This window comes from Podarcis raffonei, chromosome W (genome assembly GCF_027172205.1).
Source record: "Podarcis raffonei isolate rPodRaf1 chromosome W, rPodRaf1.pri, whole genome shotgun sequence".
In the NCBI taxonomy this organism is placed as follows: domain Eukaryota; kingdom Metazoa; phylum Chordata; class Lepidosauria; order Squamata; family Lacertidae; genus Podarcis; species Podarcis raffonei.
Window position 1 is genome coordinate 12,301,658 of NC_070620.1, and position 10,204 is coordinate 12,311,861.

Sequence of the window (10,204 nt, forward strand, 5' to 3'; positions counted from 1 at the left end):
CTTGGTCCAGTAAAGGTTTACCTAGGAGTTAAGATAGACAGGTCTGAGAATGGAAGCTTTTTGCTCAGTCAGAAAGGCAAGATTGAGCAGTTGCTTGAGAAGTTCAGGATGTCTGACTGTGCAGGGGTCAGAACGCCCATGGAGACAAGCTACATGAAGGACAGTCAACTTGGGGATCGTTCTGAGTTCCAAAACCCTGAGGTGTTTCAGTCAGCGCTAGGGAGTCTGTTGTATCTCTCTCAGTGGAGCAGACCGGACATAGCGTTTGCTGTGAATCTGCTCAGCCGGGAGGCTACAAAGCCCAGTGTGAGTGTCTGGCTTGGCATCAAGAGAGTGCTGAGGTATTTGCAGGATACCAGAGATTTTTGCCTTACGTCAGCTGAAGATGACGCATGGCTCACGTGCTGGATGGACAGCGACTGGGCAAATCTTGGAGACAGAAAATCTGTGTCTGGGTTAGTAGTGAAGTTTGGGGAATCTCTGGTTGGGTGGAAGTCCCGGAAGCAAAGTCTTATTGCACTTTCCTCTACCGAGGCTGAGTTCAGTGCGTTGTCTGATTTGTGCAGGGAATTGGATTTCTACCAGTGTTTGGTCCAAGAGATCTGTGGGGATTGTTGCTTGCCCATCACTGTTTGGGAAGACAATCAACCTTGTCTTAAGTTGGCAGAGTCTGGACAGTTTAAGTTCAGAACCAAACATTTGGACATACGTTTCCAGAATGTGTGTCAGAATGTCCAGACAGGCTTGGTGAAGCTGAAGTACTGTCCAAGCCAGGAGAACCTGGCAGATGGGTTCATGAAACCTCTGAGAAGATTTATTGCTCAGATAAGCCTGGCGTCTGGCCCGCTCTCGCTGCCAGACCTCTGCATTCCAAAGTCCACATTCCAATGTTCTGAGCAAAATAGCAGAGTTTGCAGCGGTCAGAGAAAGCTGCTGTCTTCCGTGCTTCTTCAGTGTGCTTAAACAGAGTCTCAAACATAGTTTACTAATAACTAAAAGCAGCTTTATTTACAGCAGAACTATCCATTGTCTAATATAGCGCACAGCATTGTGAAAACACGTCTGCTCTCTTCAAAAGCGAAAGCAGAGAGAACAAAGAGCTGAGACTCTCGGAAGTGACGCAGAGTCTCTCCCCACCCCACAGTAGGCAGGACGTACACTCTGAGCTGTTTAACCCTGTAAGCTCAGGTTCTCCTCACAACCTCTGAGCTTCCAGCGTCATGGGGAGTTCTGTGAAGGTTTGTGTTTAGGGTAAGTGGTTGTGCACTCTGGAAGCTTCTGGATATATTTCCAGTTGCTGTGCGACATTCTCCTGTGCCATAAATGCTGACACATATTGTGTGTGGGAACGTTAGCACACTGGGCTTGTGCTGTCTCAGTGTCACCCTTAGCTGCTGGAGGTTTTTCCAGAACATAGAGCCTGTACTGATATTCAACACTGACCAGATGCTTCCCACCTCTGGAAATAGAACAGACAGCATTTTCAAAGCAAACTTTATAGCCATCTTTAATGGAAGAAACAGATAACAAACAATATTGCATTCCTGGCACCGCATACGCTTCCAGCTCCGCCTGTAAGAAAGGTACAAAGACATTTCCTACAGTCGTCAACTGTCTCTGTGTCCCATCTGCAAGTGTGACTGCTTTTCCAGTTGAAACAGCTCTGCAGTTCCACATTCGGCCACTAGATGGCAGCAGATGATGACTGGCACCAGAGTTGATGATCCAGCGCAGCATGTTGACCTCACTGGAGCTGTCTTTGACTGTTGCTATGGAAACAGCAAGATGATGCGAAGCGTTGTCTCTCTCATTTCCTATTTCACGTCCTCACCTTGCATTCCTACGCTGGGCTCCCCCTCTTATCTGGTTGCCTGGCTGCCATGGGAAATGACCTTGGAGGCATCCTGTGTAGATTCCTTGGTTCTCCTAGGACATGACTGATGCAGGTGTTGATCAGAACTGCATACATAAGAACAACGAGAAGAAAAAACTTTCACTGTGTCTTCTGCCTTTACTGCCCCCCCACTCCTGCCAGCAGCTCTCCTTGAGGCTGTGCTGCTTCTGGGGATGTGGCCTTTGCCTCCCGCTGTGGTTCCTTGGTGAACCCTCTCCAGCTCCTGCCAAACTGCCTGGGCATTTTCAACACCCTCAACAATTGGCAACTGTGAGCCATCCAGACTGAGCACTATAGATCCCAGGGCTCTCTGATCCCTCCTCTGTGAGGCATTTGCTGCTGTAACTGCCACTGCACTGGCTCCATCTGCAGCTTGAAGCGGAGCTGCCTGGGTGGCCTCCCACAGACCTTTGGCTATAAGCCAGGCCTTAGCTTTCCAGGACCACTCCTCCCAGTTATGTCCATTGAGTCTCTCAAAAGGGACTGTGTAGGACTCTTGGCCTTCTGCCATCTTTCCCCCCGGGTCTTAGCATACTCACATTCCAGTAGCTCCTGGCACCCGGTCCTGAAGATAATGCCTTCACCAGAGAGCTCCACTGCCTCAAGCCTTAGGCAGGATCTCCAGCTGGACTTGCTGCACCCCCCCCCAGACATGACGTGACTGAAGCCATAACCTGTTGTGTTATGCTGACGTCCAGCACGCGTCGTCTGTGCCTTTGGACTTCTCCAGACTGCAAGCAGAGTATCGCAGCAACGGTGTGTGCCATGTGTGGGTGCAATAAATAACACTCGGTACGCAGGCTTCTTCCTATTCTAAAGAAGCTTTAATGTACAGCATAGCAAATAAATCATCTGGGAGATAAAGCAGGCATTGCTTCCTCCCTTCTGTCAGCGAAAACCGAAAGTAAATCACACACAAATAAACATTCCCGTATGTGAACAAACCACACCTCTCAGTAGGCAGGACGATACACAGAGCTGTTTAACCCTGTAAGTTCTGATTCTCCTCACAACCTTTTATTCATAAAAGCCCAGGAGACCTTACCAAAGGCCTTATCCACATATCTATGAACATTAAAGCCGCTTGCCTATCATTCCTGACCTCCAGATAGTCTATTAAATTGATTATATTCCTTATGTTATCTTTCATCTCGTGGCCAGGAAGAAAGCTGGCTTGGTCTTGGTGAATTAAATCCTTTAAAATAACTTTCATACAATTTGCCAAAATACTGGCAAATAGTTTGTAATCATTATTTAATAAAGAGATTGGCTTGTAATTTTTAACTGACACTAAGTCTGTATCTTGTTTTGGAATCAATGTAATATATGCCTCTTTCCAAGGTTCTGGCAATTTCCCTGTACTTAATATTCCATTGATTACACCCTTAAGTGGTTGTGCCAGAAAATCTTGTAATGTCGATTGCTGGGTAAAATAGAATCCGGCCCCACCCCCTCGCTCCGTCCTCTATTGTTGCATAATGTACAACTTTGACCTGAAACCCCCCCCCCAATTGGGCTTTCAACTTTGACCTGAACCTCAAAACACGGGAGTAGATCACTGCTAGTTTTTAATTCTGTAAGTAGATCACAGTCTCTTGGAAGCTGGCCACCCCGATCTATTTGAAGCCTTTTTTTATCATCAATCTAGATCAAGGGAAGTAATAGTGCCACTGTATTCTGCTCTGGTCAGACCTCACCTGGAGTACTGTGTCCAGTTCTGGGCACCACAGTTCAAGAAGGACACTGACAAACTGGAACATGTCCAGAGGAGGGCAACCAAAATGGTCAAAGGCCAGGAAACGATGCCTTATGAGGAACGGCTAAGGGAGCTGGGCATGTTTAGCCTGGAGAAGAGGAGGTTAAGGGGTGATATGATAGCCATGTTCAAATATATAAAAGGATGTCATATAGAGGAGGGAGAGAGGTTGTTTTCTGCTGCTCCAGAGAAGTGGACACGGAGCAATGGATCCAAACTACAAGAAAGAAGATTCCACCTAAACATTAGGAAGAACTTCCTGACAGTAAGAGCTGTTCGACAGTGGAATTTGCTGCCAAGGAGTGTGGTGGAGTCTCCTTCTTTGGAGGTCTTTAAGCAGAGGCTTGACAACCATATGTCAGGAGTGCTCTGGTGGTGTTTCCTGCTTGGCAGGACTCGATGGCCCTTGTGGTCTATTCCAACTCTATGATTCTATGATCATTCATCTGTAAAATCCTGTCCTTTGCTGCTCTCAAATTAAAAACCACAGGCAATCACTGGCATGCCCTGTGAGGGTAAGCCACCGATACTACACCCGCATATATGGTGAACGGCGACAGCCAGTTATCGAAGCTGCTCTCCATGTCTGCAGCCTTCTCTTTTTTACAGCAAAAAGCCGGTTTAGACCCAAGGGTAAAGGTGGAGGCCGGGGAAAGCAGGGAGAATAGATCAATAAAATCCCCATTAAGAATACGTTCGTGTAACTTTTTCCTAAGCCAGATCCCTGGGGACTGGTCAGTGCACTTGAAGTTGGACTCACGGACCCTACCTCTAGCATCCATCCCTTCCTCACCACATGGTGCCGTAGTGCCATTGGCACAGCAATGGCACCGATTTCTACGCTTCCAAATCCATTTCGGAAGCCCAGGGGATTTGGGGGTGGTCACCCAATACCCTTTGCAACGCCCCTCAGATTCACGACTGGATGAATTGGACGTACCTGAAAAGTCCGGTGAGTCTGAAGAATACCTCTTGTACGTTACACTGTGCTTCCTTTACCTCAATCTCCTCTTCCTGTGGGTGGGCCCTGTGTGAGTCAGGGCTGGAGGAACTGTCAGAATAGCTAAAAACACGCAACCTGTCCTTGCGTCTCCTCCCCTCCCCGTGAACGACGGTGAGGGGAACGAGATCTCACCAAATGTGCCTCTGCATGTGCCAATTGTTGCTTCAAGTGTGAGATCACCGCATCCCTGACATCCTTCCCACTTGACTGGTATGCGGAGCCATTAGGAGTAAAATAATCAGGGGAACCAGATGGTTGGGAACTATCCCGATGCCGGGGACAGTTAGCCACCTGTTTAGCTGCCCTGCGCCTCTTGCCAGCTCCAGAAGTGGAGGGGCCGCCAAACAAGGCACCCTTGCCCTTGGCTGCTGCGTGAGGGACAGGTGCGGCCTTCCTGCCTGTGGACAGGGCTCTTTTCTTTTTATTATTTGCCTCCTGCATGGCTTGGCTGGGGGCACACTGGCTGTGCTCTTACGTGTGTGTGGGAGCAAAATATCTCCCTGTGCAGCTGGGGCAGTGGGGGACATGATGGCATAAACTTGCGTGCTAACTACCCTGTGACTACCAGCTACCTAGTTGTGTGAAAGAAAAGTGTATTGTAAATGCTGAGCTATACTGTGAGTACTAGAGCTGACTTACGAAGGGACTAAGAAGGCAAAACAACAGTAGGAAACTAAGCTGACAGCCTAAATAGACAGAATCAGCAAACCTCGCTGCATACACACACCCTATGAGAAAGCTATCACCATCAGATCACATAGCATGTCCATGGCTACAGCCTGCACCAAAAAAATCACGCACCCACTGTTGCCTGGGGCTGCAGTGGTGCAAAAACGGGGTTACAAAGCACGGAGCCACATGGATCCTCAGGATTTTTTCATTGGGTCATCCCAAATTCACCATCAAATCACATAGCATGTCCATGGCTACAGCCTGCACAAAAACACACATGCATCCACTGTTTTGTGGGACTGCAATGGCGCAAAAATGTTACAAAGCACGGATCCACATGGATTCTCAGGATTTATGCATTGGGCTCCCCCAAACTCACCGTCAAATCACATGTCTGGGGGGCCACCAGGTGGCGCATTGGAAGATGGCCGACAATAACATCTCTCCGACCCATACGAGGTAATTAAGAGGCTGCCATGGGAAGTATGCAGTCTTCCTACCCCCCCAAGGAGATGGGGGGGCTGCCTTGCCAGCGGTGTCCACAACGCACCCCCGGATTCGAGAAAAGGGGGTGCCGGTCACTTGGCACGAGCCCTCGATGAGGTCGGCTCTTCCTGACACTGGTTCCAATCAGCGCGTGCTGGTTCGCTTTAGCTCGGAATTATAATTGGAAACATATGATTGGAATGAAGCTAAAGCACATACATCAAGCAACGTTCGGGAGATAAGACTGCTGATTAATGGATCTCTGTGACCGGAGTGACGGATGGATAAGTAAATCAACTGATGAACCACCATTAAGAGACTGGTACATTTGGAATGTAAAAGAAGGGGGTGGTGGAGGAAAAAACTTTTCTTTGCTTTGCATTACGTGATATTAATAACCCTCCACCCCAGAAAGAAGATCGTTGCGTTTTATTAACCACAAGCAGGAATTCAAGAACTGTGTGGAGTGGATTATAGTTAAAGAGGTGATTGGTAAACAACGAGAACGGAGGAAAATTTTATGACGCAGCTTAAAATGGCGTCTCACTAAGACAGGCTTGCCTGAGAAAGAAAGACAGGGGGAGGAGAATCAGGACCATTGGAATGAGAATGATTGGAATGTGATCTTAACCTGACAGAGCACTCCTGATATACTTGGCAAGCCTGAGAAAATTAAAGGACAGACCGAAGATTAATTTTTTATGGAAGCGTGGAATGGCGGCTGTCCCTGAGTGATATGATCTTTGGAGAGTACAAAACCCACACAGAGGATGCCTGTCTCTAATCCGCTTGTGAAGATTATCAGAGATCGCAAAGAAAGGAATATATGATAACAACAAGAAGGTGAAGAAAGTAATAAAGGACTATCTGGATTGAACTGGATAGAACTGTTTAATTAAAGCAGCAATATAAGTGATGTTTGGACTCGTTTGGAGCTTGATGTATGGGTACCCCCCAAAAAATTTAAAATTTGGCTGTATAATTTGGAACTAATGTGATTTGGATAATGTGATGTGATTGGCCTGTTAATAAAAATTATTAAAACAAAAAACAAAAAAACAAATCACATGTCTGTGGCCACAGCATGAACCACAAAAACCATACATCCACTGTTTCATTCAGAATATTTTTTTTCTTGATTTCCTCTTCTAAAAACTAGGTGTGTCTTATGGAGCGACAAATATGGTAATTCTTTTCTTTACCCTCAATTCTTTATCTAGTAAATTTATTTCCACTTGTAATAATTTTAATTCCTCTAGGCATTGCTCTTCCTCTCTTTTCCTTATCTTCAATTGGAAAAAATAAAAATAAAATAAAATCCAGTTGTATTTACCCCCATTCGCCACTAGGTGTCCTTTCCTCCCTCCTCACGTATCCATTTTTACTCCTTTCTGCCTCTCTTTGTTTTGGCTATCTTCCTTCCGTCAAGGTCAGTTCCCACAGCAAAACTCTGAAAATAGCCTCTTTGACTTCTTCTTAATCTTTAATTCATCAGGCAGAGGAGAGAAAATCAAGGAGGAGAGGAGAAAGCCCAAAAAGGAAAAGCCCAAAAGCCATAAGGAAAAGGGAAATACCAAAGTTATTAATTTTCAGCTTCTTCTAAAGCTTAATCCATCACTAGGGTAATACCAATCATAGAGAGGGGGGAAAGGTACAAAAGATAAATCCCATAGTGTCTTGGCTTCCTCTGAGAGTTAACAAAAACGGGGGGGGGGGAGGCAAGGGGAGCGTACAGAGGGGAACAAAACCTCCACAGAAAGGTAAAGTGATGTCCAAACAAACAAAAGTTTATCTTCTTCGACTACTTCCAGAGTCTAATCCTAAAGTCTCTTCATGCTACTCTCTTCCCCTTCCATAGACCCCCCTCACTCAATTCCCAATAATGGGGGGGGGGCGGAACCAGACGAGAAAGAGACAAATGACACGCACGTCAAAAATAAAATGTTTTTCAAGTTAGCTTTCAAGTCCAAGCACACAGATTTTGCCTTGGTCTTTAAAATTTTGAATGTGTTGAATCCATTTTTTAAATGTCTGCTTTCAGAGTGCAAAATAGAAAAAAAAGTCAGCAGAGTCTGTCACTAGTTGACCACGGCATATAATAAAGCAAATTAAAAAGACAATCCACTTGGAGTCAGAATCAGGAAGATTTCAGTCCCCAACTCAAAGCAAGGGGGGTTAAAGACCCCCCCCCCATAAATCTACTGTATTTAAAATTCTCTTTATTACTGGATCAAATCCAAGATACAGTCCTTCTCCCACATGGTTTCTTTAGCATGTAAAAGATCAAGTTATTTTTCCTTAGTTCTTACTCTTGCAGAATATTCCCATGCAGAGTCAATCAAACCATGTCAAAGCGGACCTCCTTTTTGTGCCCCGTCATATCGCCAATTATAATCCATAAATTTATGCTGATCAGCTATTTTAATTTTGCTTTTAAAATTTGGAAAGTTTTATCGCTTAATGCGTAGAGCTCGAGGCTTCTCTCTTTTTTTTTAAAAAAAAATATTTATTAAAGTTTTCACAAATAAAGCAAAGAATAATCATAACCGAAAAAAAAGCATACAAAAACAGAAAAACCACAGAACATACATCAAAAAGAAGAAAAAACACTCAATCACATAACAACAGAATAAAAAAAAGAAAAGAAAAGAGAAAAAAGAATTAAAAACCAACTCAATTTTCTCATTTTTTCAAAATTCTCATTCGCTTATTTCTTTTACCTCCTCACGCCTCCCTCTCCTGTATTCCCAGTCATAACATTAGTTCAGCATATCCTTACCCCTTTTTCATTATAACATTTAGGTTGATTTTCATCAAATTTGCAACTTTATACCTTAACTAATTGTCCTACCATTTTTTCATACTCTTACTGATCTTATTACTAAGTCCACTTAGGTCCATTCCAGCATCATTTTAACATTCATTAATTTTACAGTGTTTCTGTAAATAGTCTTAAAATTTCTTCCAATCTTCTTCCACCAACTCTTCTCCCTGGTCTCGGATTCTGCCAGTCATTTCCGCCAACTCCATGTAGTCCATCACTTTCATCTGCCATTCTTCCAGAGTGGGTAAGTCTTGTGTCTTCCAATATTTTGCGATGAGTATTCTTGCTGCTGTAGTAGCATACATAAAGAAAGTTCTATCCTTCTTTGACACCAATTGGCCGACTATGCCCAGGAGAAAGGCCTCTGGTTTCTTCAAGAAGGTATATTTAAATACCTTTTTCATTTCATTATAGATCATCTCCCAGAAAGCCTTAATCTTTGGGCACGTCCACCAAAGGTGAAAGAATGTACCTTCATTTTCTTTACATTTCCAACATTTGTTATCGGGCAAATGGTAGATTTTTGCTAGCTTGACTGGTGTCATGTACCACCTATATATTATTTTCATAATATTCTCTCTTAAGGCATTACATGCCGTAAATTTCATACCGGTGGTCCACAACTGTTCCCAGTCAGCAAACATAATGTTGTGTCCATTTAATCACAGCAGATTTAACCGTTTCATCTTGAGTATTCCATTTCAACAGCAAGTTATACATTCTCGAAATTATCTTTGTTTTTGGTTCTAACAATTCTGTTTCCAATTTTGATTTCTCCACCTGGAAGCCGGTTTTTTTGTCCAAATTGTAAACTTCCCTTATTTGATAATAATGAAGCCAATCTCGCACTTTATTTTTTAATTTATCAAAACTCTGCAATTTCAATTTATCTCCATCTTGTTCCAAAATTTCCCAATATTTTGGCCATTTGGCCTCCATATTGAGCTTTTTCTGAGCCTTTGCTTCCATCGGTGACAACCACTTTGGGGTTTTATTTTCCAATAAATCTTTGTATCTTATCCAGACATTAAACAATGCTTTTCTAACAATATGATTCTTAAATGCTTTATGAGCTTTAACCTTGTCATACCACAAATATGCATGCCACCCAAAAACATTATTAAAACCTTCCAAATCCAAAATGTCAGTGTTCTCAAGAAGCAGCCATTCTTTCAGCCAGCAAAATGCTGCCGATTCATAGTAAAGTTTCAAGTCTGGCAGGGCAAATCCACCTCTTTCCTATGCATCAGTTAATATCTTAAATTTTATTCTGGGCTTCCTGCCCTGCCAGACAAATCTAGAAATATCTTTCTGCCACTTCTTGAAACAATCCATCTTGTCTATAATCTGTAAAGATTGAAACAAAAATAACATTCTTGGCAATACATTCATCTTTATAGCTGCAATTTGGCCTAACAAGGAAAGCTTCAAATTTGACCATATTTCTAGATCTTTTTTGACTTCTGACCAACATTTCTCATAATTATCTTTAAATAAGTTCAAGTTTTTAGCAGTCATATTAACCCCCAAATATTTTACTTTCTTTACCAATGTTAGCCCTGTCTCCTT

The 10,204-nt window shown here is 43.6% G+C and overlaps 1 long non-coding RNA gene across 1 annotated transcript; it reads right to left on the bottom strand.

Moving 5' to 3' along the window:
• On the bottom strand, window positions 1-1,262 carry LOC128406096 (uncharacterized). The gene is made up of 2 exons (XR_008328404.1): window positions 1,203-1,262; window positions 1-802 (listed from the first exon to the last, which is right to left on the bottom strand). It is a non-coding gene; the product is annotated as an uncharacterized LOC128406096 (long non-coding RNA).
• Between the last annotated feature and the right edge of the window lie 8,942 nt (window positions 1,263-10,204).